This window comes from Ambystoma mexicanum, chromosome 5p (assembly GCF_040938575.1).
Source record: "Ambystoma mexicanum isolate Mex_15411 chromosome 5p, UKY_AmexF1_1, whole genome shotgun sequence".
Lineage (NCBI taxonomy): Eukaryota > Metazoa > Chordata > Amphibia > Caudata > Ambystomatidae > Ambystoma > Ambystoma mexicanum.
In genome coordinates, this window is record NC_090930.1 from 294,981,554 (window position 1) to 295,009,374 (window position 27,821).

Sequence of the window (27,821 nt, forward strand, 5' to 3'; positions counted from 1 at the left end):
AGTGAAAAATGACATGTGTTAATCAGGTACAATGCAGTCACACTATCCATGATCTGGCTTTATGATGACACATTTGTGTAGGTGAGAGTGCATGAGAGACAAGTACATCGCCTTATTTTAATTAAATCAAATAGCCCATGTTTTACCTCCCATGCCATGCTCAAGGCCTTGTTCACAATCCGTAATCAGCATCCTGCTCTTGTCAGATCTATGAATAATTGTTTTGTGAGTCATCCAGCTAAGATTTTATCGTGGTATTTTAGTTGTTCTTTCTTTAGTTGCTTTCTGCATGTTCCCTTCATGTCTAGCTGGCCGCAGAATACATTAACCAGTCACCTCCTTCTGATTTCCTGCGATATTATAACATTGAAACGGTTTGCTGTGTCTTTGCAACTTAATTTATCTGACAGCTGACCGAACACAATAATTTCTTATTCCGCCATGTACATTTCCTGCAAGGTTTGGCTTTGACATTCCTTTGGCTAATCACCATCAAGTCACCACTACAGCATTTTCCCTGATTTGTTCAAGCATGTTCAACTGGACCTTTTTTAAAGTTGCAAGGTTGTATTCTCTGCTAGTGCAATTTTAAAAATGGCATTTTGTCACGATATGTTTCTTCTGCAACAGACATTAGCTCTGCATTTATTTGCTGCCTACCGGTCTGGTGCATGCATGGCACATCTCAGTTCTACATATAGGTAAGCTACAACCTCACCCGTCCTATAGAAATATTGCCCTACTAGTTTTGTGAGTCCCTATCTTGGTAAACGTTTTCCTGCCACCTAGTCTATTCTATTTAGAAGGACACACTAATTGTGCAAGCTAATGCCTCCTCTGTCCCTACTTGTGTAGCAAAGCTAACTATTCTTTGTGCTGCTGCATTTTCAGGAGAATTTAAAGTGCAGTTTCAAATGTGTTCATTCGGATTCTGTAATTCAGTGTTTTCTGGGGAAGGCAGGAGGGCACCTGCTTTCTAGCCAACAGCTGCCCCGCTACACTCATATGTAGATGATACACAGATCTTAGTCCAGCTGAATCCTTTGCATTCTGACACATCATCTCAGTTTACGAGTTGCCTGGGGGCCGTGGGACAGTGGATGAGTTCCAACTCCCTTTACTTGAATGGGGAAAAGACAGAGGCACTCGTGGTTGGACCTCCCTCTATAGCTGCCCTGTGCACTCCTTCTTGTTGGCCTCTATCATTGGGACCTTTTCCCTCTCATGTGACGGTTGTCAGGGATTTGGGAGTGAAGCTGTCTTCCTCTCTTTCAATGAAAGCCCAGTTTGGCACCGTCTGGCAGAGTGGCATTTACAGGTCAAACACTGTGTAAATTCCTTCCCTTCCTTCCAAGACATCTTCATGCACCAGTGGTAGCCTCCCTGGTTATGAGCCATGTGGATTACTGTAGCTCACTTTATTTGGCACAGCTTGCGTATCTCATCAAACGCCGTTAGCGACTGCAGAATCTGGCAGCTCAGGAGGCTACTGGGTCCCCTTACGGTACGCACACTATACCCATCTTGTGTAACCTTCATTGGCTTCCGGTGACTAAAATATTGAGTTACGGTCCCTATGTGTCGTTCATCATGCCATACATGCACTGGGAGCTGAATACATGCAGGCTAAGTTTCAGCTTTATGTCCCAACCCGCACACTTCTTTTTCTGCATAGTTATTTTTTGATAGTTCCTCTCTATAAACTAGCTAGAACTGGTGGATGTGCATTTTTGGTGGACACTGCTAAACTATGGAACACAATGCCACTTGATGTCCAAATTATATCAAATCATCGCATGTTTAGGCACACTTTGAAAACCTTCATATTTTGACTTCCATCAGCATGACCTAACTGGATTGTACCATCATCACCAAGATGCCTCTGGCAAATGTGCACTTTACAAATTCTATAACATAACATAACAACCACACTATCCCTTGTGCTGTAGATGTTCCTGGTGCTCAACAGGGTTGAGTCGGCTTCATGGTGCTTTGCAGGCTTCTACGACAGAGTTTGAGACGGGAGTCAGCTGCAGTATTAGGCAGTAAGACGATTCAGCGAGCAAAGCTGGATGAAACAGCTGCAGGCTCTCCTACACAGCGGCTCAGGGTAGAAATGGTTGTTTCAGTGCTGATCAGTGGTTCTGAAGCACTGATCAAGATGTCTAGGATGTCTTCAAGCAACGGCAACTTGACAACTGTCAGCGTCGCTGTCGGTTTCAGGGCGAGGAAGTCGACTGGCTCAAAAATGTCCTCTAAGGCAGACGTTGATAGATGAACGTCGAGGCACCTCTCCCAGCTTCCTCAATGAGCTTGTGTCATCCTTTAAGGCGGACAGCCCACAGCTGTGGAAAGTACTTCAGTCAGCTGCCTTGTCCTTGTTTGTAGGTTCAGAGACCTTCTGGTACTTCCCATCCAGGAAGATTGCTTTAGAGCCTAGCAGGGCACACTGTGTGCTGGCTGGGTACTAGTTCTGGAGTGGCTGGAAGGTACTCTGAGCTATGTATCTCCCTCTGTTCCCTGTGAGATGTTTAGGGGAAGGATCTTGCTTCCCTCTTTGGATATCATAGCCTTCCTTCAAAGGCAGAAGCTGTAAGGCAGTCTGTACCTTTAGCCACATTATATTATATGATAAGATATGATAGGTTATTTATAACGCGCTTAATACCCATAGGTTTCTAAGCACGGACCCGAGGATCGAACCTGTGTAGCTCTGTGTCATTGTGCTTCCAAGGCAAGCATGTTTCCCCTGAGCTATCCTCCTGAGCCAGGGTCCAAGGATGAGGTCTTTATGCTGCTTCTTGTGAAGCCTTCAGATGATCCGCTTAAAGAGGGGCTCAAGCCCTCTTTTAATGCCAAATCGGCCACAGTGATTGGTGTAGGATAAGCCTACCTTTACGAACCAATTGTGGGGTCCCTAACAACAATCTCCAGTATGAGTGAGGTCATTACCAGAGTGCTTTGGAACAGGAAAGGTAAAGGGTTGGAAACAGGAACAAGTTGTGCCCCAGAACTAAAATGGTGGAAACCTTCTCTCAACAGAAAGCTCTGGCCATACTCCCTTGTGACACTAAGTCCCTCCCATCGTCCTGTATGTTGTGTTCAAAGAGTCTGTCTGGTTAATGGTCCTCTCTATGTGGTCCCTGTTAAAGCGGCAGGTCTCCTTTGTAGCTGTGGTGAAACCAGACTCTCTCGCTCCTGCAAAACACAATCTCATACCTTATGAATGGGGTTCCCTAGTGGGGTGGCTTACTGCAAACATCAGTCCCATACATGACATCTCACTGTCATTGATACTGAGGGCGCGAGCTGGCTTCAGGTTGACACAATTACATATGAAAGTTTGTTGGGTTTCCTGTCCCCATTGTTACCTCTGCAACTAGGCCCCATGTGGGTCTGTTTGAGATACCCTCTATGTGTATGTTAATCAGTGCCACCAGTTGCAGGGACTAAGAAAAGAGCAGGGTGGATCCATGGAGTGTTTGTTAGTTAATCAGGCTTGCCATGGGAGGGGGAAGCTTGGTCCTCCCCCTTGCTGGAAGTGACATAGTGTACTCCTGGCTGTCACATTCCAACTAAATATGACAGGGTGGACTGTGTCTGTAGGCTGTGTTCACCCAGAGTACACGGGTCTATGTGTATGTCATGGTGTGAGCATAGGAACATGTGTGTGGATTAGCCCCACACATTTTCCTGAGCATGGTCTACCATAATTCCATTTAATTAAACATTTCAAAAAAGTCCAGGCAAGCACACGCCCTACATGCGGATGGTCGTATTCCTCACAGTCTATGAACCTGATTTACAAAAGTGTTTGGCAATGGAAAAGTCCCATTGAAAAACACTTTGCAAAATCAGGTCCAGTGTATCAGATGAGGAAGAATTGTGTTAATTGCAAATGAGACATTATGAGGTAAGCGCAAAGTTTTCTTTCCCTGCTCTCTCTCTATACATTTCTAACTGCCTCTGTGCCTTTAAATATTGGATGTTGTTGTTCTCTTCGTCCCTGCCCAAAAAATCATCTCTCGATACCACCTAACACTCTCCCCTAGTCCTCTTTAGCTAGAAACTTCGGTGCAATTTATGACTGTACCCACAACTTCTCTATTTTCATCCCCAGAACAGAAATGGCGGCTCACCTCAACCTTCTAAATATTCCTTTCAACACTGCCATGCATCTCTTAACCACTTCTATCTTCCCTAAACTGGACTACTGTGCCAACAACTCCTGTGGTCTCCCCAACTATGCGTTTTGTCCTCTCGACAAAAAAATTAACTACGCTATCAGGACTCTCTTTGAACTCCCTCACTTCACACTTACTTCCTCTTACTGTCACCAGGCGGGATGGCTGATGATGCAAAACAGCTATAATTTTTCTTCTGGTTCACAAATGTATCCACAGTAAGGCACCACGGTATCTGTCCTCCTCTATCCAACTCTACAAGCCTTCTCGTAATCTCAGCTCTGCCCACTTGATTACCCTTGTGGCACCTCACCCTCCCTCTGAGACTTCCTGCTTCCACCCTTTCTCTATTCTTGCTACACTTGCATGGGAATCTATACTCCAGGACATCTGAGAAGCAGTACACACTGATTTGTTTGCAGCCAAATTGAAAGCCTACCTCCTTGCCTCTGAGTTACCCTCGCAACCTACCTTTCATCTGCCTTCACCTCTATCCTGCCTCTATCCCTCACTTTCTCTGCCTGCACTCTAACACTTCATCCATCATGGTCACATCCCTAACACAGCTGGCCTTACCACCTACCTGCACTAAAACATGTCTAATGTTGATTATCTTCAATTTATAAGCATCCACCCATGTTTTCTCCCTGGTGACTGTTCCATTTACTCCCCACCACAACCTGGTCAGAATGTCACTCGATCGCGCCCCATCTAAGAAGCTCACTGCTTGCTTCCTATCAAATCTGACATATTGGGCCTCATTCCGAGGCTGGAGCTATCCATGGAGTAAAGAGCACCATGGTAAGCAACCATGGAGCTATTTACTCCATGGATATCCGGCGTGGTGAATGGAGTAATTACCGGTCCATTCCAAGGTTGGAGGGACCGGTAAGTCCACATTCACCATACCGGTTCCCCATCCCCATTCCTGCCCCCATAGGGCTCAATGGGAATGGGGAAGGAGTAAATTACGGCACCGTAAATTACGGTGCCGTAATTTACTCCAAGGTCCCTTTGCGGGTTGGATTTTTAACGCCTGCTAAAAGCAGGCGTTAAATGCCAACCCGCAAAAGGGAACTCGGAATATGGTGGTAAGTGTTAACGGTCACCGTTGCCATTAACGGTGACCGTTAACCCTTACCTCCAGCCTCGGAATGAGGCCCATTATCTATTGTATGTTCTGTTGCAATCAAAAGAATATTGTTCTTCTCTGTATAGAAATACATAAATATATAAATACACCTGTTGCAGCAAAGCAACGTCCACATAGACATAAACCCTTGGAACAAATGGAATACTTTCTGACATGGTTTCCATAGGCAACATTGGTCATTGTCAGGAGTGTGGTATCAGGTGAACAAGGACTATGACAACAACAGAAACATGAAGTGAAGTGAAGGGCGAAGCAAAGTGTGTGACATGTCACCATCAGGGCCCAAAGGCCGCCCCAGCCGTTAGTCCCTAGATAGCAGTTAATCAACTTGAAGAGCGAAACGTGAGCCGACGGGACGATGTATTTAATTATTCAGTTCAGAAAGAGATGAGAGTGTTGGCAAAGGGCGGATACTGGACTGTATGTCATCACAAAGTGATTGTATAAGGTACCCCCCGCAGCTAACAGGCAGTAAGTAAACCAGCCACTTGCATCACGGAGAACGTAGGCTCTCGCGCCTGGCAGCCATCTCAGAAATGTGTTATATTCCCGTGAAAGGCCTCGCAGGGAAATCAATGAAATGTGACATACAAATGAAATATGACATACGAAAAAACATTTCAAGCAGAGGGCTCTTCTGTCAAGCCCACTTCCGCTAGCTCATTTGCAGTTCACATGGAATTGTCCAGGCTTGACTTTCGAGGAAAACACGAACATTTGTGAATGATGTCTTGGAAATTGACATGGTGCAACCTTGGAGAAGACCCGTGTCTTACGTTATTGCAGTGGGACTGCTACTAGCCACCTAAGGAGGTGTTTAATGAGACGTTTTACTGATAGTCCAGGGTTGCTTATACAAAGATTAAACATCACAATCTTTGGAATGTTGCTGGGCTGTTCAGCATTCAGGACAGTAGTTCTGTATTTCAATACAGATCTATAGGTGTATTGCTGTAACCTATGTTTTTTTTAAAATGTTTAAAACATGTTTTGTACACTTGTAATGTGCTGCATGTTCTGCTGAAGTCGCACTGACTAAGCGTTGACGATGAAGAAGTGTTAACCACTCACACGGTGGCGATCATGCCACAGGCTGCTGACTGCCCCCGAATGTCACCTCCAGAAGTACCTCGGGACCCAGAACAATGAATAGACACAGACACAAATGGGCTTTGTTCATCACACCTGAAGCTACGGCAGGATAGGATGATCACATCCCAGCGAGAGTAGAACTTTGCAAAGATACCACTTTTTACAGAGGTGAGGCTTAGTCTTGGAAAAAGTAATAATTTACACCAGCGCACGTGCAAAGTTGTTTCATTGAAGTAAATTACTGTGGCAATAAGGCCCGAGGCGGCGAGCCAATAACGCCCCAGGTAATGCCCCCAGGGCCGTAGTTACGAAGCCCCAGGGGCATTGCCATGGGCAGTATTGGCCCGCCGCTGAGGGTCTTATAGCCATTCGTACCTCAGCCCGTTAGACCGGGGTACTAATGGCAGTTTTTTTCTGTTTTGAAGCACTGCCGCATTTAGAAACAGAAAAATAAATAAAAATAAAAGTGAAAAAAATGGCTGCAGGGAAAGGGAAAACATAGTCCATTTTCCCTTTCCATGGCGGCCATCGGGAGCAGACGCGCTGGGAAGAAAATTGTTTCGAGCATGTTCGCTATAAGAAAAGAAGGAAAAAGAAGTTAAGTGGGGTGGGAGGGCGGTGAGAGGATAGTTTGCAGGGGGAGGGGGGATGGAGGAAAAAAAAACATAACTGAGTCCCTGGCAGGGGACAAAGTCAGCCTCCAGCCATGGGGAGGCTCGGAGCAGTTATTGCCCCGTTTCGAGCCTCCTGATTTGCTAAGGGGCTGCCACGCCCCTCGCCGGGAACAGAGTACCCATCATGCGCGGGACACATTAACATACACGGGAACACTGTGTGGTATGGCTCGGAAAAGAGCCAATCCACACGTAGTATTCCCGGTGTACAGCACGCGCCGGGTACTAATTTGTGGTAATTCATGTTTTAGTCAAATAGGTAAGTATAGGTTATGGGGTAGGGAGTTTAAGGTATTTGATATGGATGGGGGATGAGCTGCCATCACACTAAAAGAAAAGGAAATAAATGCCACAATGTTTTTTTTTCATAAAAAGAAATGACCACAGGTCCTTTACTTCCATGTAACCATGTAGAATCCCAGGGTAAGTCATTATCATTCACGAAAATACTCTTGTTTTGCACAGAAACCTACCCACGTTGGCCAGGTGTCCATTTTGCAAGTGAATGTGTGTGACCTTACGCAGTCACAAGGAAGTCACGAGTCTTCTACAGGGCAAAACTGAAAATGACGGGCGGCCCACAATATTGTGGAAAACTCAAATCTGGATATATCACCACCAACTCTTAACTTGACACCTAGTTATAAAAGTTCAAAATTGTTTTTGGCTTGAGTCATGTTTGGACGTTTCAAGTACAGGCGCTGTGTGTGCTGTGGTAAAGGGACGAGCATGTGCATGACTTTGGGGGATGTGTGAAGCAGGGGCGTCACCTTTCGAATTTCCCAAGGTTGCATTGAAATAAATAGGAACATTCAGCTATGTCCCCGGGGGTGCCCGGGGCCTGGAGCACCTGCGTATTCGACGCCCCTGGTGTGACATATGAGGAGATGCGTGGCTCATCTGACATGGCGAAAATGGACTACAGACTTAGGTCATGTGGTGTCAGAGCACCAATAGAAGGCATCCGCGCATTTGTTTGGGGAATCTGATGGTAGCAAGTTGCAGCGGATTCCTCTGTGAATCACTTTGGTTGTGGGCAGTTGTCATTTGTGTAAGTTAGGCAGAGGCGCCACCAAGGGGAGGCCAAAGGGGGGCTACAGCCACCCTTATAAAAATGCTGCCCCCGCACATCGCCCGGTCAGTTATGTGTTTGTTTTGGTGTGCCACCCCACGAATTCCACCAGGCCACGGCTATGAGAAACTTCTGGAGGCGCCACTGAAGTTAGGCCAGCCATACGTTAGGCAAAACATGGAATTCTTTGTGACACTGAGGTTATAGTTGATAGATTTGAGACCATTCTATAGGAAGCCTGAGGTGAAGAGCTTTCGCGTTATGGGAAGGGATCCTTGTTAGCCACACGGGTTTCCAGGAAGCAAGGCCTTCTGTCTGATTAGCAGAAGCAATGGCCTCTGGCAGTCGCACACATTTCATAATAACTCACAGACTGGCAACTTTGGAATGGCCTTCACATTACCTTGGCCTTCTTTATGCGGCTTGCACCAGGTGCACAGACACACCCTGACAGTTGCCATGCGATCCGCAGATGTGCGACAGCAGCAATACACCCACCACGATATGATATGATACGGCATTTATAATGCGCCTATACACAAGTATTTCAAGGCGCGATGAGGCAAGGGAGGGGGAACAGAGGGAAGACAAAGACAACGATCTTACTAGGCCAGATGACATTGAGATCGCGCAAGTGCAGGGGAGGGGGGAAAGACACACTGTAAAAGCAGCAGTACAAAATGGTCTGTGTACATAAACAATGTGACAGTGCCAGTACTACTTTGAAAAGACTAAGCCTCCATGAACTGTATTCGTTCTCGGATTGAACCTTGGGCTTATTTCATTGTGCCCATTCAGCCAATCAACCCCTGCTATGCAGCTGAAGCGAGTTTGTTGAGCCAATCAGGGCCCTAAGATCTTCTAAAGAAAATGTAATGCTGTAGAGCAGGCTCAGCATATGTCCTGTTTGTTTGTGGGGGGTGTTTGTTAGTTTCCACATACACGACAAGAATTACACGTTGCAAAATGTTGCACGTTTATCTTGTCTCTTTTCCTTTGTGTGTCCCCTAATACAACTTAAAAAAAACCTTTAAAGAAAGGTTCCTGTCTCTGATCCTATCCGCAAATAAAACACAACACCCCAAAAAAGTGATTTACCTTTCCAAGTATGCCATGTATCTTGTTATTGTCGTTGTCTCATCGTCCCAATTGAGTCTGTGTTGGTTTGTAATTCTTGTCTTTGAACTTTTGTATCTTGAATATTGACTTGTTTTTTGGGTTTAGTTATGGTTCTTTGGGTTTGTTTATCATTTCTGAGGGTATTTTTGGCCCTTACACTTCTCTTTCTTGAGGAGGGGAATCACACACTTGCAGAGCTGGAAATGCAAGAAGGTTGGAGAAGAAAAATGGTCTGTGTTTCTACTTCACAGGAGGAGGAGAATACTCATTTTTGATGTGGCAAGTGGGACCTAATGCTGTTCATTTGCATCCGTTTCCAAGCATGGGCCATGCAGCATGACAAATCATCAGAGTCAGCTGAGAAGCATTGGGCTGGCCTTAGGAGAAGCAGCCAGAGAGGAGGCGGGGTAATGGCAGGAAGTCCCGGTCATCGAGGCAGGGGAAGCAGGGCCTCTGACAGAGACTCCTATACAGGCAGGGGGAGAAGGGTCTGTTGTGGAGGCACCCATGAAGTAGGGGCTGTGCTGTAATAGGAAGGTATGCAGGTGGTACAGGGGAACACTGACATGTCCCTCATGTAGGCGGTGGGGCTAGTTGCACAATCACCCTAAAGGAGGAGTAAAGAAGGAGTATAGTGGAGTATAGTGGAAGAGGAGTATAGTGCGACGCTCCTGTCTGGCTGCAGGGAGAACACTGAGGAGAGAGCGGCCTGCAGGATGCGTCTCATGTGGAGAGTTGCCATGGGGCAGGTGTTGACGCTGCAGCAGGCTGTGGACATCCCTGTGGACATACCTGTGGACCTACCTGAGTGGGGTGAGCTGAAGGAGATGGACACAGAGGTGGTGTAGCCTTGCCCTGTACCAGCTTTTGCAGAGGGGGCAAGGTTGGCACATGAATCCCACTCCCTGGGAGCAAAGACCTCTCCACCGTCACTCATCTTGGATGCTCTTGGGTGTAGCAGCCTTTTTACCTACCACTAGCCAAAACGGTGAAGGGTGACAAAGATGAGGTCTTCTGGACGGTGAAGGGCTGTGGGAAGGAAAGGAAGCAGGGGTAGACTAGCTAGGGCCGCACCATGGTGATGAAGTCCATGTGCAACCCCATTTGCTTTTGGTATGAAGACATTTAGCAGGCAAATGAGTCTGTGCCTCCACAGATTCCGCTAGACAGCCAATTACCAATTACGTGGTGCTTGTAATTCCCAAGGTCAGGGTGCAGCATGTATTCAGGAACACAACACCAATCTACATAAAACACCCACACCTACCCAATCAATGTTGGTGGCACCAGGGACTGTGGCCAGCCAATGGTGGCTGGCTATCCCCAACAATCTGTTGGAAGATGCATGCTGCTGACAGCACTTGCATTTGGGCAGGGTCCATGGAAGTGGATGATGAGGCATGCAGACACCAATTGTCTTCATTGTCAGCTGCCTCTCCACCAGGGGAGCTGGACTCCACCATAGTTGCAGCTTGGTTCTACCATGCTAGCATATGTTGCAGCACCATCACATGAGAAATCCAGCACTGAGTTGGAGAGCTTGTGAACTTTAGGGGATAGCGGCTCTCTGCGGGTAACTATGGGCCTCATTACACGGACGGCGGTAAGGGTTAACGGTCCGTTAATGGCAACGGTGACCGTTAACCCTTACCGCCGTACTACGAGGTCCCTTTGCGGGTTGGTGATTTAACGCCTGCTTTTTGCAGGCGTTAAAAACCAACCCGCTAAGGAACCTCGGAGCTAATTACGGCACCGCAAAATTGCGGTGCCGTAATTAGCGCCTTCCCCATTCCCATAGAGCCCAATGGGGCAGAAATGGGAATGGGGAAGGGCAATGGCGGAAGGGGGATTTACCGCCCCACCAACCTTGGAATGGGGCGGTAAATCCCCTTTCCGCCAAGGCGGTGCCGGTATTTTACCGGCATGAGCCATGGCGCTAATAGCGCCATGGCTCACCGCCTTCCGTGTAATGAGGCCCTATGTCAACTTAAAGGAGATCTCTGCTCTGTGGGAAAGTCTTGTCTTGAACATTAAGGGGTGGCAGCGCTCTGTGTGATGGTCCGTTACATTTAAGGAGTCACTGCGCTCTGTGGAAGCTACCATAAATTTTACGGTGTGGCACTACTTTGTGGAAGAGTCTGAGAACCTTACGGGTGGCAGCGGTCTGTAGGAAAGGTCAAGAACTTTTGAAACGTGATTCTTTTAATCATGACATTAGTAAGACTCATAAACAACACTGGCAAAAATGTCAATAGCGTGATCAGAAAAGGAACAAACCAGACTGACTACCCCTCTCTCAAAGGTCTATCGAAGACATAGGTGCAGGTCCTAAGGTACTGCTTTGTAAATCTACAGTGACAAACACCTTTAGGGAGCCAATAACTTGACTGAGACCGGTGGTTACAAATGTATAATCTCTTTAATAGTTGCTTAAAAAACCACATCTTAAAAAACATTTGTATGCTTTTTCATACACCAATCATACCTTTCATTCCAATTCATATGTTCTGTGAACTAAGGGTTCACCAATTTACATCTTCTTTAAGCATATTTGATTTTTATAGTATGCGTGACATCAGAAAAAACATTAGATTTTCCTTTAGGTCGACATATGTTTCGGCCCTTCTTGAAAGTACCATCGTTGTCTGCGGTGGTCAAAACAGTAGTTATTAGGCCATCTTCAGGACAGTTGTAATTTTATTGAAGCTTAGTTTCGTCACCCTTTTCTCATACGAAAAGCCAAAACTATGGTCGACGTGTATTATTGTAGACCATGGAGCTATGGATACTAGATATCTTCTGTATTTCCCAGTATCTGGAACCGGAGGACACCTCGGTGTAGGTGAATCTTCAGAGTCTGTTATTTGAAAACCATGTTATCCGCTGTCGTTAGTAAAAGCTGATTTCATCTGAATCGTCCGTTGTAATGCCTGTTGTTCCGTCTTGAATCGGGGAGCCGTGGGAAGTAGCGTCCTCTTCGCCGATCGCTCAGTTGCCCAATAGCGTGATCAGGTCATCAACCTTCTAGGGTCTCTCAGTCATGACTGAGGATGTTTCTGAACCATATGCACCAGAAAACAACCACTCCCCATATTTAAGTGTTTATCATCTACCAGTTAACAAATTATTGTCATCGTCCAATCTGGTGTGTTGGCTATGGGTATATGTCATCCCATTGTCTTCTGCCATGACGTGACTGTTCATAAATGGCAATTGTTTCAATGTGGTACTGAGATGCTTCTCGCATGATAAGAAGCAATACCAATGGCCACACTAAAAACTCTCTCCGCCTGCACGGGGCACCTTAGAGATTCAACAACAACTCGCACCAGTTTTACTGGCCTGACTTTGCTGCAAACCCTCCTTGCATTTTTTCACAATGAGTCCCCCTTCGTTCCTGTGAGCCCTCTGTATGTAAAATTGACACACGTGAATGATAAATGGTCACTTTTACCTTAGAACGTGAGTCCATAACGGAAGTAAGCAGGTATTTAATGTTAGCTTGAGTGAGTGGGTTGATCAAAGTAGGAAGTCCTCTAAAGTTTGTTCAGTTCTATTGAAATATTTCAGTTTAGATACAGCTATCACTTTTATGATGGTATTTTCCTTCTGCAAATTCTATAAATACAAGAAAAAGTGTGGTTGCAGTGCACATTTATATATTTTTTTGTTGACAAGCCTGATCTGGCATTTTATATTTTGTATAAAAGTCCTGCATTCTTTACATTCCTGGCACTTCACATGTGAAGCAAAACTCGATCCAGTCCAGTCTGTGAGCTATTAGCAGCAGTCGGTAGGAACCACAAGTCGGAAAAAGTCTGCAAGGGCTTAAATTTTAGGACGCTTAATGAGCAGCTCTTCGAAGAGATTCTCATTACACGGTAGGCGGTGAGCCATGGCGCTATTAGCGCCATGGCTCATGCCGGTAAAATACCGGCACCGCCTTGGCGGAAAGGGGATTTACCGCCCCATTCCAAGGTTGGAGGGGCGGTAAATCCCCTTTCCGCCATTGCCCTTCCCCATTCCCATTTCTGCCCCATAGGGCTCTATGGAAATGGGGAAGGCGCTAATTACGGCACCGCAATTTTGCGGTGCCGTAATTAGCTCCGAGGTCCCTTAGCGGGTTGGATTTTAACGCCTGCAAGAAGCAGGCGTTAAATCCTCCAACCCGCAAAGGGACCTCGTAGTACGGCGGTAAGGGTTAACGGTCACCGTTGCCATTAACGGTGACCGTTAACCCTTACCGCCGTCCGTGTAATGAGGCCCATTATCTGGTGTCATGACTTTGGCAATGGCACACCTTATATTCACTTAAAGACATCTTTTGAAAAAAAAATCAATAAGTGGGATTGGTGTAAGAACTACAGCCATCTGGCCAAATGTAAAGAATACGAAGTAGTGTCCCATTTGGTTCGCCATTATAGGAAAACACAACCCTACCTGCTGCTATGTCCTGACCCGGCTCTAAGGACCTTTATGCTGAAGCTACAAACTAATCAACTGGCTGTACGATCAATAACTGGTCCACGATTTGGTCTGCCGGTTGAGAATAGATACTGCCGCCTTTGGGGATCAACAGATAAGACAGAAGCTGCCAGGCATGTGCTAACACAGTGGGCCTCATTACGACCCAGGCGGTAAGGGGTTTACGGCAGCGTAAACAGCGCCGACCCTTACCGCCTGATTCCGAGGTCCCTTAGCGCCATGGCGGATTTAACACCTGCTTTTAGCAGGTGTTAAAATCCATGGCGCTAAGGGACCATGTTTTTAATTACGCCACCGTAATTTACGGTGGCGTAATTAACGCCTTCCCCACTCCCATTATACCCTATGGGGCAAAAATGGGAATGGGGAAGGGTAAATGGGGATTGGGGACTTACCACCCCGCCAACCTCGGAATGGGGCGGTAAGTCCGCCAACCACCATGGCGTAAACGTAGTTTACGCCATGGTGGTAAAGGTACGACCCAGGCGGTAACTTACCGCCTGGGTCGTAATGAGGCCCGGTGTCTTAAACTGGAGCATATATACATGTGCAATCTGGGCCGCTTTGTGCATAGTTACCGGGCGATCATCACAGATTCCTTTTGAGACTATTGCCTAAACGCAGACACCATTGATATGCAAATTGCTCTGCTCCATGTGTGGCGTCATGTGCAAACCTTGCTTGTCGATTCAGGGGGCCTATCCCTTGGACACCTCTTTTAAATGGTCTTAGGTGAATTCTGGCACCATACAAACGCTATGGTTTGGATGATTGGGATGATTATAGTAGCGAATTGACAAAAGGTATGCCAAAGACGAGTATGGTAAGAAGAATTGAGCGAAATCCTGGGGTCGCAGTCTGGTTGGTGGGAAATAATCGGACGTTCTGAAGCTTATGCTGGTGACCATTAAGGCCCAAGCAATGTCTTGTGTGTGTGCATGTAGAGGGAGCGAATGACCCCCCTATGATAGTCTTAGGCGTGCTTATTTACGTACATAGTGTGATCGTATGACCTTATGAGTATGTTATGTGTATGACGCTCCTAAGTACGCATTTATAGGAGTTCATGAGGTAAATATTGTGAATTTGAATGTATTGCACTGTATTTGTAATCGAGTAATATCCTGACATATCTGGATATCTTGTTGAGAATCTGAAATTCGATCATGGCTCCAAATCCGGATGTGAATTTAATTGGCAGTATATACGCTTCATTTTGCATGTATACATATACATACATATATATGTTATGTTGATTTCCTTTTAAGTAATTGTGATTATTGTTGATTGTTTTTTGTATAACGATAGTGTTTTATGTGTAAAGTTCATGAATGAACTAAATCACAATAAAGACATGATGATTATTATAAAGCAAAAGAGTGGTACACTGACCTCTGCACTCTAGAAAACTAATTTCAAGGAGGCGGGGGTTTAGGGGTGCATACAGCTCTGCCTTTAATGCAGCACAACCTTCGTCAGATCTGCCGCTCGGCCTCTTTACAAGCACCTCTATTGCAGTTGCTGTAAATGGTCCCAAAGTATTGCAGGGACGTTGTGTTGATATTCATGATGAAGGTAAACACATCTGTAAATGCAATAATGTAAAGAGAGTTAAACATTAATACCAAAGGACTCATGAATGCAAGAAATACACGTAGTGTTTTGGCCATGAAGGCTCTGCCAGGGGGTTCCAGGAGAGCACAATATTTGCTTCATGTGATGAAGATGAGCCTCTTTACATAAACACCAACATGGCATGTACCCCTTTAAGCAGATACAGGTCTCTCTGCCATCACCTCATCACCTTCACAGGAGCCAGGGAGCATCACGTGATGTGTTACTACTGATTTATTGATGAACAGACCAGCAGGAGCCCTGGTGGGGTGAACGCCTTCAGGGAGGATATCAAGTAGAGTGAAGAGGACAGTGAAGAGGCTTGAATCAATTTAAAATGATAACACTTGTGGAACTGTGAAAGTGATGGAAATATAAACAGTAAAATATAGTGATACTTGGTTCCCCTTACTTACCACTCACATTGACCTATGCCGTTCTCTCATTTTCTTGACACTAACCATTGGATTCGTCTTATTTCTCTACATGACTCACCAGTTCCCTTTCCAAGGAGTCTTACCCTGGCCCCTACCCACATTACATTTTTCCTATACGCGTCTTCCTGTTCTCATAGCCTTCTTACCCCCTCTCTACTCAAGTTTACTTGTTCTTCCTTTCGAGGTATCTTCTCATTTACTGCCAAGTCATCTCTAGCACCTATGGAAACCTTTCACTCCTTCCCGTTTGCACCCCTTTTTGTTTGTTACCTTAACCTTTTTCTGGTAATCTAGTCTCCTTGTCGCTTCCCCCCTCGCCCACTGGGCACATTTCTGTTCTCACTAAACCGATCCCTATTGACTCCTTTCCTGAGCCTTTTTGTCTGTCAGTGAAATACACTCTTTTGCATGGACTGATTATAAAGGGATCCCATTATATTTCGACCCCTATGAGAACACTAAGGGGGTCATTACGAGGTTGGAGGTAAGGGATTACCATCACCGGTAAGGACACCGGTGCCGGTAATCCCTTACCACCCTATTCCGAGGTCCCTTAGCAGGTCCCTTCCTTAACGCCTGGTTTTACCAGGCGTTATGGAAGGGACCCGTTAAGGGACTTCAGAGCTAATAACGGTACTGCAAATTGCGGGACCGTTATTAGCTCGAATGGGAATGGGAAATGGTTCCTGGAATGGGGATTTACCGGGTCCTCTAAGGTTGGAATGAACCAGTAAGTCACTATTTTGGGAACCCGGACCCAGAAAGCGGTAAGGGGGTAGCCATGGTGCTAACAGCATCATGGCTACCTCCAACCTCGTAATGACGCCCTAGGTCTACAAACCATAGGGTTAATAAAATGGAGTCAAAACAATGGGGGTCATTACGAGGTTGGAGGTAAGGGATTACCGGCACCGGTAAGGGTGCCGATGGCGGTAATCCCATACCTCCGTATTCCGAGTTCCCTTTGCGGGTCTTTCCTTACCTCCTGCTATTAGCAGGAGTTAAGTACGGGACCCGCAAAGGTACCTCGGAGGTAATTACGGTACCGTAATTTACGGTGCCGTAATTACCTCCTTCCCCATTTCCATTGAGCCCTATGGGGCAGAAATGGGAATGGGGAAGGGCAAAATGTGAATGGGGAATTACCGGTCCCTCCAACCCTGGAATGGACCGGTAATTACTCCATTCACCATGCCGGATTTGGGACGGTTTCAGAGGCAACCATGGAGCTAATTACTCCATGGTTAGCTCCAAACCCGGAATGAGGCCCAATGTTTTTTTAACACCCTTTATTGATACTTTATCATAACAATCCCAAACCTTCCCCATTTCCCCCCTACCACCGGAAGTCCGTCTCCCCATACCCAATAACAAACTTTAATCAAACTGTTCAGCAAATTCCCACTCCCGTCCACCACCCTCTGCCCCCCTCCCCCACATCCAGATACCACATCTGACTCCTTCTTTCTCCATTGGTCACAGCACGTAGATCTTCGTGTCTATTGTCCATTGAGAATTGAGCAGGTCCTCCTTCAGTTCATAACCCCACACCCCCCTTCCTGTGCCCCCCTCATATTCTCCCTCCTGTACAGGCATCTTCATGGCAGATGTAAGTCATTGTCCCTTGACAGATCATTTAGCAGTTGGGACCAGTGAATCGTTACCTCCTCCCTGTCTTCCTCTGCATTTACATTCTGCAACACCGTTAAATCCGCTAAACCCTATCTCCGCACATCCTTCCACCATAAGTTGATTGCCGGGCCTTGCAGCGATTTCCACGCTATCGCCATTCAGCGCTTAGCCAATATGAGCACAAACCGGCCCAATCTGTTCCGTATCTTGTTTCGTTTCCCCCCAGCAGCTTCCCCCATAGACAGATCTCCGGGCATCTTTCCAAACTTGTCCCCAGCACCTCATTCACCTCTTTTAGAACCTCGTCCCAGTACCCCACTGTTTCCTCACACTCCCATACCATATGCCAGAACCCTGCCCATTCCGAACCACATCTAGGACATTCGTCCGACCGATCCCCATTCATTGCCCGGAGTGTCACTGGTGTAATATATATCCTGTGCAAAATATTAAATTGGACCAGCTGGAAGCTGGCGTTACTCGAGGTCTTCCGGACCGGGTCCCAGTCCTGCTCCCATTCTTTACCTGATATAGAACGCCCCTTATCCACCTCCCATTTTTCCTTGGCCTTCAATTCCCCCTATTCAGTCCCCTCCCCAACAGCCTCATAAATTCACGAGATGTGCACCCTACCCCCTATCTGAACAAGTAGTACTCGAAGAACCGGACATCGTTCCGGCTCCTCGGAAATTCCTTCCCACAACTCCGCCATCCTAAGAACCACCACCCCATATGCCAGAAAACCCCCCCGCGGCAGTTCGAACTTATCACACCATTCCTTGCAGGTAAGAAGCCTCCCGCCTTCAAAAAGGTCCCCCACCTTTTCACATCCTTTCTCCCTTAACCTCTGAATCCCCACCCTCCGTATCGCCTGACGCAGCTTCTGGTCGGCATGGGAGGCCACTCTCATAGCGTCACCTCACCACCCTGCCCCCCACATATTTCCTCCATGTCTCCCTCACCGCCTCAAAGACTACTGATCCCCCACATCACCTAATGGGTGTCACAGGAGTTCCCCTGGTCTACGATCCAGCTGCAAGGTCCCTACCAATATCTGAAGGGACTCCCCCTCCAATTGATCCCACACCAATACCGACTGCAGTTGCGCCGCCACAAAATATTAAGTTTGTAAGGAAACCTTTCACCTCCCCAAGCCCCACAGTAGCTCCCTGATCTTGACATCTAACATTTTAAAGAACACTTTCTTTGCCACATACGATATATTAGTGAAGAAGTAGAGCAACCGTGGCAGGATCACCATTTTACATAACGCACTCTACCCATCAATGAGAGGGGCAACACCTTCCAGAATTGATTAGAATCTCCTATTTTGGATAATGCCCTCCCTGTATTATGTACAAATGTATCCACCACATCATGAAACACCCGCACCCCCAAGTACCGAAATGACTCCTCCCATTTTATCCCCAACTCTGGCAAGTCCTCCAACGGGCATTCCTGTAGCCCCCTAACGGAAACAAAACCGATTTCCCAGGATTTATGCGGAAACCCGACATATACCTAAAGTTCTGCAATACTTCCAAAAGGTCTGGGAGATACGTCTTGGGGTCCACCACATATAATAACAAATTGTCTGCATAAAGGGACAGTATGGGCCTCATTACACAGAAGGTGGTAAGGGTTAACGGTCACCGGTGACCGTTAACCCTTACCGCCTTACTATAGGTCCCTTTGCGGGACCCGACCTTAACGGCTGGTGTAGACCAAAGGGACCTTCGTGCTAATTACGGTACCGCAATTTCCCAACTCCCATGTCCCCGACACCCAATTATTAGTCCTCACCATCACTAGCGATTTAGTATATAGTAAAGCCAACCTTCCCCTCTTTTAGAATCACCGTAATCACTGATTCCCTCATTGATTCTGGGAGGCAGCCTCCCTCGAATGCCTCCTCATAAACCTTTTGGAGTTGGGGGACCAGGAGGTCAGCAAACATCACAAAAAACTGTACAGGAAGTCTGTCACTACCCGGCGCTGCACCTCTCCTCATGGTGCGGATCGCCCACGAGATGTCCCCCTCCTCTATAGGGACCTCTAGTTCCTCCTGACGGTCCTCCCCCAGCTTCGGCAACCGCAGCACTTCCATGAGGTCCCCCACATCTACATATCGCCCCTCACTCGTATATAATTCCTTATAATATGTCAGAAAGGCCTCATTAATCTCCTTTTGGTCCCCACCACCTCCCCCGTACTTGACCTTAGTTATTACCCGACTCAGACTTTCCCTACCTACTAACCAAACCAGCAGTTTACCCGCCTTGTCCCCCTCCCCATGGAGGTTGACATCCCGCCTATTGCTATCAAAGTGTGATAGTTCTGTCAGGGTCCTCTGATGAAAATCCAACGCCCACGCCAGGGCCTCTCCCACCTCCACACCCTCTGCCGCCTCTTTATCCAGTTCCGCCACCTGAGCCTCCGTCTGTTGTAGTGTGTCTAAGAGATATTTACGCATCCCCACTACCATGGCCAAGCACTTCAACACTCCCCTAATTTAAACCGAGCCATCATTCAACTCAAAGTAGACCCTAATCCCCTCTCTAAGTTCCACCACAAAAGCCCTGTCTCGCAGCGCCTCCCTCTGCATCCGCCATAACCGCCGCGGGGGATTCCCAGTGGTCCCAAACATCATTGCCACCAAGGGGGAATGGTCTGACATGGTGCGCCCTAAATACATCATCTCCCTAAAATACTGACAGTGCTCCCTTCTCGTAACAATATAATCCAAACGTGAGTACGAGCCGTGCACACTCGAATGATAGGAGTAACCCCTTTCTTCCCCATGTTTCTCCCTCCACACCTCCACCAGATCAAGATTCTGCATTATCTCCTGTAGTGACCCCGTCATGTATTTCTTAGGCACCCCTCTACTCCCCGTCCCGTCCAACCGCTTATCCAAGTAGCAATTAAAATCTCCCCCCCATATTATCATTTCCCCGCTATAAATCCCCATCATACGAAGCACTGAGGGGAAGTACTCCTTATCATCCACGTTTGGCGCGTATGAGTTAACCAAACAGATTGACCTATTTTCCCATAAACAATGTGCAAGGATCGTTCTACCCACCCCATCCTTGACCACCGCCTCCACCTTCAATGGAGTCCCCTTTGCCACCCAAATGAGTACACCCCTAGCCTGAGTTGAGTACATCGTGCCACATACCTGCCCGACCCACATCTTCCCCACCTCTTCTGCATTCGCATGTGTCTCCTGTAACAAGGCCACTTGTATCCCCTGCCTCTTCAGAAACTCCCCCACCCTCCTCCTCTTCTGGTAATTCCCCAGCCCTCAGACATTCCACGTCCAGATTTTCAAACTTCCTAGCTTACCCATCTGATATACTGGAGCCTTCTCTCAAGTTAGCCGTTCTCCTTCTCAACCTCCCCTTCATCTATACACACCTCCATCTCTACCTCCCCCACTCCTCCTTTTACTGCTGTGCCGGACCTCACTCCCCCTCGTGGTATCCATTTCCCCCCCTGCACCTGACCCCAACTTGGCGCTTTCCCCCTCGACCCTCCCCCATCCACCCCTCCCTCCTCCCATCACCCTTTCCTTCCCCCCCTCCCCCACCTCTCCTGCCCTTCCCCCTCCCCCCATGATTCCCCCACTACTATGTCTCCCCCCCCCGACAACACCTTCAACTTTGCCTGAAAAAACATCATGTATTTCAAATTGAGTTCCCTTAGATGGCTTCTCACCGCGTCATAGGACCTCCTCTGGCGTTGTATCTCCAGTGTAAAGTCCAGAAAAATCTTTAACTTTGCGTTACCAATCTCATAATGGTCTGCCCTGCGAGCATCCTGTAGGATGGCGTCCCAGTCCAGAAAGTTCATAATTTTCGCCACCAGCACTCTCGGCGGGGCACCCGGCGGCGGAGGCCTCCCTTGGACCCTATGAGCCCTTTCCACCGTGAAGAGGTTGGACATATCTTAAACCCCAAAACCTTTAGTATCAGATTTTCCACAAAGAGCTCTGCGCTAGGGCTCTCCTCTCTCTCCGGGACCCCAACCAGATGGATGTTACAGCGCCTTGAGCGCCCCTCCGCATCCTCATCTCTAGTTTCTAGTGTTCGGGTTCCCCCCATCAGGCCCGCCACCTGATTCTTTAGCTTCTGGACATCATCTTCTACCGTGCAGACCCTCTGGTCCACCTTTGTGACCCTCTCGCAAACTTTACGGAGGTCCGCCCTCACAAGGGAGACATCTACTCCCACCTCTTTGATGCTCTCTTGGAGGGTATTTCTGGAGACCTGTATCGCCTCCATTAGCGAATCCAGGGTCACAGAACCTCTTTCCTCTCCTGGGGGCCTCTCCTGTCGCTCTGGACCCTCCTGACTTTGGGCTCTGTCCTTTGCCTCCGTATATTTTTCAATCCACTGCTGATTCTTGCCCATAATGGACCACACTTGATATCTCGCCCCCAGGCGCAGGTTCTACAGCTCTGTCCTCCACCGATGTCCCAGTGCCTAAAATCACCTATCTCGCCTGTATCCTCCAACAGGGCCCCTCCTTCTCACAGCCAGGGGCTCCCCACCAGCGTCTCCGGGCTCCGAGCACCAAACCTATTCCTCTTTCAAGGATCCGTGCCCCTTAGCGCTTCTTCTACTCCGTACGATCACCAGTTCCAGAGGGGTCCCTCGTCCCCAACGACCTCCGACAGAAGCTCCCCCAGGTACCCCTAGCTGGGCACCCTGTCTCCACCACTCCAGATGGGGATGTATCCCGCTGGTTATTCCAATCCTTCAGCCCCTGTGGATCTACACCTTCAGGGACCACCACTCCCCTCCTCTGCTTAGCAGGGGGACGGCCAGCGCAACACCATTGCCAGCACTCAGTCTCCACGTTCCTCGGGCTCTGCTGCACCAGCCACCGCCTGGGCAACCCAGGGGGGGGTTAGCAGGAAATCCTCAGGAAATCACCAACAAGAGGGGGGCCAGAGATCAGACCCCCCACCTATCCACCTATCCACAGTAGTGTCCACTCCCCCGGACCTCCTCACTGCCTCCAAGAGTGGATTTCAGGCTGCCACCGCCACAGGGCCAGACCACGTTCACAGTTCAGGATGAAGGGCCAAACCCTGTGCATACCTTCCGACTGCTGCAGGGGTGGACAGCCACTCCGGCATGACCCCAGCAGTGCGGGGCTCCCGCTTTCCTCTCTCCTCCAAGGATAAGGCCCCTCTGCTCTCCGCTCCAGCAGCCACGCTCACACTTACGCGGTCCGGACTGCCAGCGCCCGGCTGTCTCTCCCCCGGCACTGCTCCATGGGCCCAAGGGTCAGCCCGCCACTCCGCCGCACAAGCCTGCTCTCAGAAGCTCCTCTTCCTGCTGTCTTCCACACGAGGCACTCCGCACCGCACCTCATGCGATGGAGCCCCACTTCCAGCTGAGCCTCTTCCCGCTGTCTTCCACACGCTACTCCACACCTCTCCCTGTGCGATGGAGCCCAACTCTCCTCCCCTGCCGGGGCCACATCCACATCCGTCACTGCCTCTGCCTCGCCTGGGCGTGCAGTCTGTCTCCCTCGGCAGTGGGCTCCCAACAATCCTCCTATGTCCTCCTTACTGTGCCACAGGGGCCATCTTGCATGCCTCTTCCCGCCAGCAGACCAGGATTTTCAGCGAGGTTTAGGGATAGTTCCTCGCTCTTCTCCCGTTCGGAGTAAACTATCCTCTGCCCTAACTCTTCAACTTTCTTCTCCTGCAGTTTGTTCACCGTTCATGGGAGGTTCTATACAGGCTTTTGCCCGGATTCTTACGGCTACATGGGTGCTCTAGGGATTCACCTGCGCATCGCTCGGCGGTTGGCCACGCCCCCCGAGACAACACAATGTTTACTGTCACACCTATCTATCTAGCTCCTCTGATCACTCGAACACTTTTGCAAAATGATCCCTATCAAATGATCTGGTAGCTATTCAAATGCTCTGGGTGATACACGCCTCCTGCTTTTCACGTTTTACTTTTCAAACATAAGCCCCTCTGATAAAACAGGAAAAATACAAAATCCGGGTAGTTTAGTGACTTGCTAGAGGAGAAATGATGCCTGTGCTGAGCAGAATAGAAAGGCTCATATCAACATCAACAAACTAGCTATTAATTAAAATATGTGGATATTCAAAAGAAATCTCCTAAAAGCCAAGAGAGCAATTTGGCAGAACAAATGTTCCCATCGGGCACCGTCCCTGTTAACTGTTTAAAGCATTTGAAGAACTCAAATCTACCAAGTTCCTGCACCACTCAATACAACACTCAATCCAACTTTCCAATGATGTTGCACACTATTTTGAGAACAAGGTGAAGAAAATGAAGGCCAAAATATAGTTTAAATACTGCATTCAGATGCTGATTCCTTGATCGGATGTTGGGATGAATCTGCTTATCCTGCTAAAGCGGGAAAGTGCTCCCCTTTGACGGGCAGTGATTCTGATTCATTCTAACGAAAGCTAACATCAATTGTTTGTTAGGCCTTCATCAGGATGATTAACTTGCGCAAAACAGAACTTGATCTTGGATACCCCAACTATTCATTGCCACTCTTAGGGCCTCATTACACGGACGGCGGTGGACCAAGGTGCTATTAGCACCTTGGTCCATGCCAGTAAAATACCGGCACCGCCTTGGAGGAAAGGGGAATTACCGCCCTATTCCAAGGTTGGTGGGGCGGTAATTCCCCTTCCCCCATTGCCCTTCCCCATTCCCATTTTTGCCCCATAGGGCATAATGGGAATGGGGAAGGTGCTAATTACGGCACTGCAAATTGCGGTACCGCAATTAGCTCCCTGGTCCCTTTGCGGGTTGGTTTTTAACGCCGGCAAAAAGCAGGCGTTAAAGTCTCCAACCCGCAAAAGGGACCTCGTAGTACGGCGGTAAGGGTTAACGGTCACCGGTACCATTAACGGTGACCGTTAACCCTTACCGCAGTCCGTGTAATGAGGCCCTAATGTTAGTACCAACTGTGTCTAGGGATTTCATGGAAATCTTCTGTCCGTTACGCAGGAGATTTCAATGTTTTCTTTTTTCTGGCTGGTGCAGCACAAGGTTTACAGGACTGGAGATAATGCTCAGTGATTGGGCGAGAGAAGAATTGAATCCTATTCCCAAAGCAATTATGCCACTGCTTGCTTACTGGTCAAACTGCAGAACCTCTCTGTTCAGGTACCTGCATAATGGACAGAAGATTTCAATAAAATCCCTAGACACAATTGGAACTAACATTACGAGTGGCAATGAATAGTTGGTGTTTCCATTATCAAGTTCTGTTTTGCGCAAGTTTTTTGTTGTGATGAAGGCCTAACAAACAACTCTTTGAGAACGCTGGGAAAAAGCATATCTTATCAGAAAGGCTGAAACATGTGTTGACAGATGGCTAGAGATTATATCTTGTCTCGTCTCCCGTTTTTTTCTCAGAGGACATTGTAATAATTAAGTATTTGTCCATAGTATAGAAAATGGTGTACCAGATATGTTTCTGAAAGTCACTGTGTACTAACCCCTATGCACAAAACAGTTTTTTAGAATGTGTATTGATTAGTGTGATGCGATAAGTATGTCTGATATTGTACAATTTATGTGAGATACAAAGAACAATGAATGTTTAACAAAAATTATAATTGAAGAATAAATGTGAAATATTTTTGATACCAATATTACTCCAGTGTTAAATGCTGTTTATTTATTAGAGCTTTTCAAGTGAGAGATCTTTTTCACTATGGATGTTATAGTATAAGGGAGGGTGTGAGAAACCTGAGGGTGTCTCACTGTCTGAACCCTGCTAGTCCCTTTCTTGGGTGGCCAGGGCACGACCAACGCCCTTGGATCCAGGCCGTGGGGGTGAACGAGTGATGGAGGATCACTTGAATAAGGGGTCCTCCGAGAGTAGGATGGGGCACACGATGACCAGACGCAATACACCCTTCCTTATGACACCTTTTCCCCATCCTACCCAGTAGGGTATCTAGAAATGGACCCCCCCTTTTCCAACACGGACACTTTCTCACAGACAACTCACTGTGAGTGACATTGGATTAACACATCCCCTCTGTTACCAAACACCATTTCAGAACCCATACCGTTACCCCCCACCCAATTCCAACAAATATCTAACCGGAAGTGAAGCATAGGAGAACCGGGAGAAGGAAAGTACATATGCCACCCCTTGCCCTACAACAACCCATTTGTACCCAACACAACAAGTATCCCCTTCACCCTGATGAAAACCCACATGGGTTTTCCAGTATTCTTCGGAAAAACAAGTGTCATAATCCATCCACTGTTTTTCCCTAAAACCACTGGGACGAGGAGGAAAGAGATTGGGAGGATGAAGATTACCAACAAAGAGCATGGACATGAAAGATAGACTCCCCCCATTCTGGATCAGACTGTCCCACTAATGAGGACAGGCAAAGTCAGGCCTCCCTTCACATCCATGCACACCTGAATCCAATCACTACTCCCAGGAAGTATAAAAGGCGGAGCAGGAGAGCACACTTTGAGCGAGTTGGAAATGCTGGAAGGTGCAAGAAGTCAGAGGAAGAGCTATAGAGACCCTGGGACACCTGTAGGAAGAGAAACCTGCCCAGACACTGGCCCTGTGAGTTCAGAGGAGATTGCACTGTGGAGAGGGAGTGGTACCTCCAGAAGACAAGACCAGAGACAGCTGGGGTTGCCTGGTGGTACCCACATTAAGACCCCTCCCCTGAGCCAGTTAGGTGGACCCAGGTCTCTGAGGGTCAGCAGAAGAGACCCTGACCTCAGAATATGATCCATTTTTAGCTCCTGCAGCTCCCAATGCCAGGAAGTACCGTTTTGTGGAGCTGCAAAGTGGAAGCAAAATCCTGACAATGCATTCAGTGACTAGAAGTCCCAAAAACCTTTTTTGTGAATTATGAGAGGAGACTCGAGCCCGACGGAGGGAAGTCTACTTTGTGAACTTTGAAGTCTTGAGAGGGGTCTGAGCCCGGGAGATTGAGAACCTTGTGAACTTTAGGAGAAGGGTCCGAGCCCGCAAGAGGGAGGCCCTTTGTGAACCCTAAGAAGGGTCTGAGCTCGGCAGAGGGTGCCCCTTGCAAACTTTGTGAGTAAAACAGGTACCAGCACTCGAGTGGTCCACAGCCACGTGGGCTCATTCGTATGTCTCTGGCTGGTACCCCTCTCCTGAATAAGGAACGTAATTAACTGAGATTGTTGAAACGACAAGTAGCAAGAGTCCCTAGGGGAGGCTGGTGTGAGGTGTCAAAGTGGTCATAAGAGGGTCAAGCCAAACCCTGTGTACAATGGAAAGTCTTTGACGCGTTGTGCTAGCAAAGTTAACTGTGTTTCTGGGGCAAATGTGAACCGGACTGAGGGACGCCTGCAAATTCATTGTGATGAAAGAACTGTGTGAAGCCTGACTTGGGGCTTAAGGGAAAGCCTAACTGGGGGCTAAGACCCTGCCTTAAGTAAGGGAAGAGCAGAGGGGGTCTAGAATGACTTTCTTTTGGAACTGTGTATTTTGGCAAATATGAACCCAACTGAGGGATGCCTGCTAATTAGGGTGAGCAGTAATACACAGGTGAACATTGCGATGACAAGTGTGAACCCGACTGAGGGAGACAAACTTTGAGAGTGGGATCGGAGCCCGGCTGAAGGGGATCCAAGGGTGAAGAGTAATCACCTGCAGTGAAGATATGAGAAGGAACTTTTGTTTTGTTGTTAATGGCATATCAGGCCCTCTGAAGCAAGAGACTTTGCATGAAAGAGATTTGGACACAGAAGATCCTGATATTGAGAAAAGGAACTGAAACCTCATGTTGGAGAAGCCCATGGGTTTGTGCTCAAGAGTCCCACCTTGTCCCGTGATAAAAACTTGGGGAAGGGAGACCCCAGCCATAACATCCTGACTCATCATTTTGTGAACACTTCTTTCTTTTCTTGTGAACAATATCCCACACTATTTTTTAGCATAGCAGTAAGGATAGGCAATCGTTTTATTTTTAGTATAGGCCCTTTTTATTTTGACTAGACTCCACTTGGACGGTATTGTTATTATTTGATGGTCATAGCTTGCTCCCAACTTAGATTTAGGTTTAGATTAGGCATTTATCACACCCATTTACAGTTAACACACTTGAACTGTGATCACTTGTGTCTTTCTTGCTTTGATACCATGTCTGCCTTACAAGGGGTAACCAATCTACTTGCCTTATTTAGTGTACCATTTGTATATATCACCCGTATTCCATCGGGGTCAGGTGCTTTACATTTTTTGCCACCAGAGATTGCCCTTGGCCTCTTTTCTAAGGTGAAAGTAACACTGCTTGAAAGGAATTTCAATATAAGAAGAGATGCTGATGCATCCT

The 27,821-nt window shown here is 47.6% G+C and overlaps 1 protein-coding gene across 4 annotated transcripts in view; it reads left to right on the plus strand.

The window, feature by feature from the left end:
* The window catches only part of NRK (Nik related kinase), a 1,461,188-nt gene that overhangs the window by 506,006 nt on the left and 927,361 nt on the right, over window positions 1-27,821 (plus strand). The window lies entirely within an intron of this gene.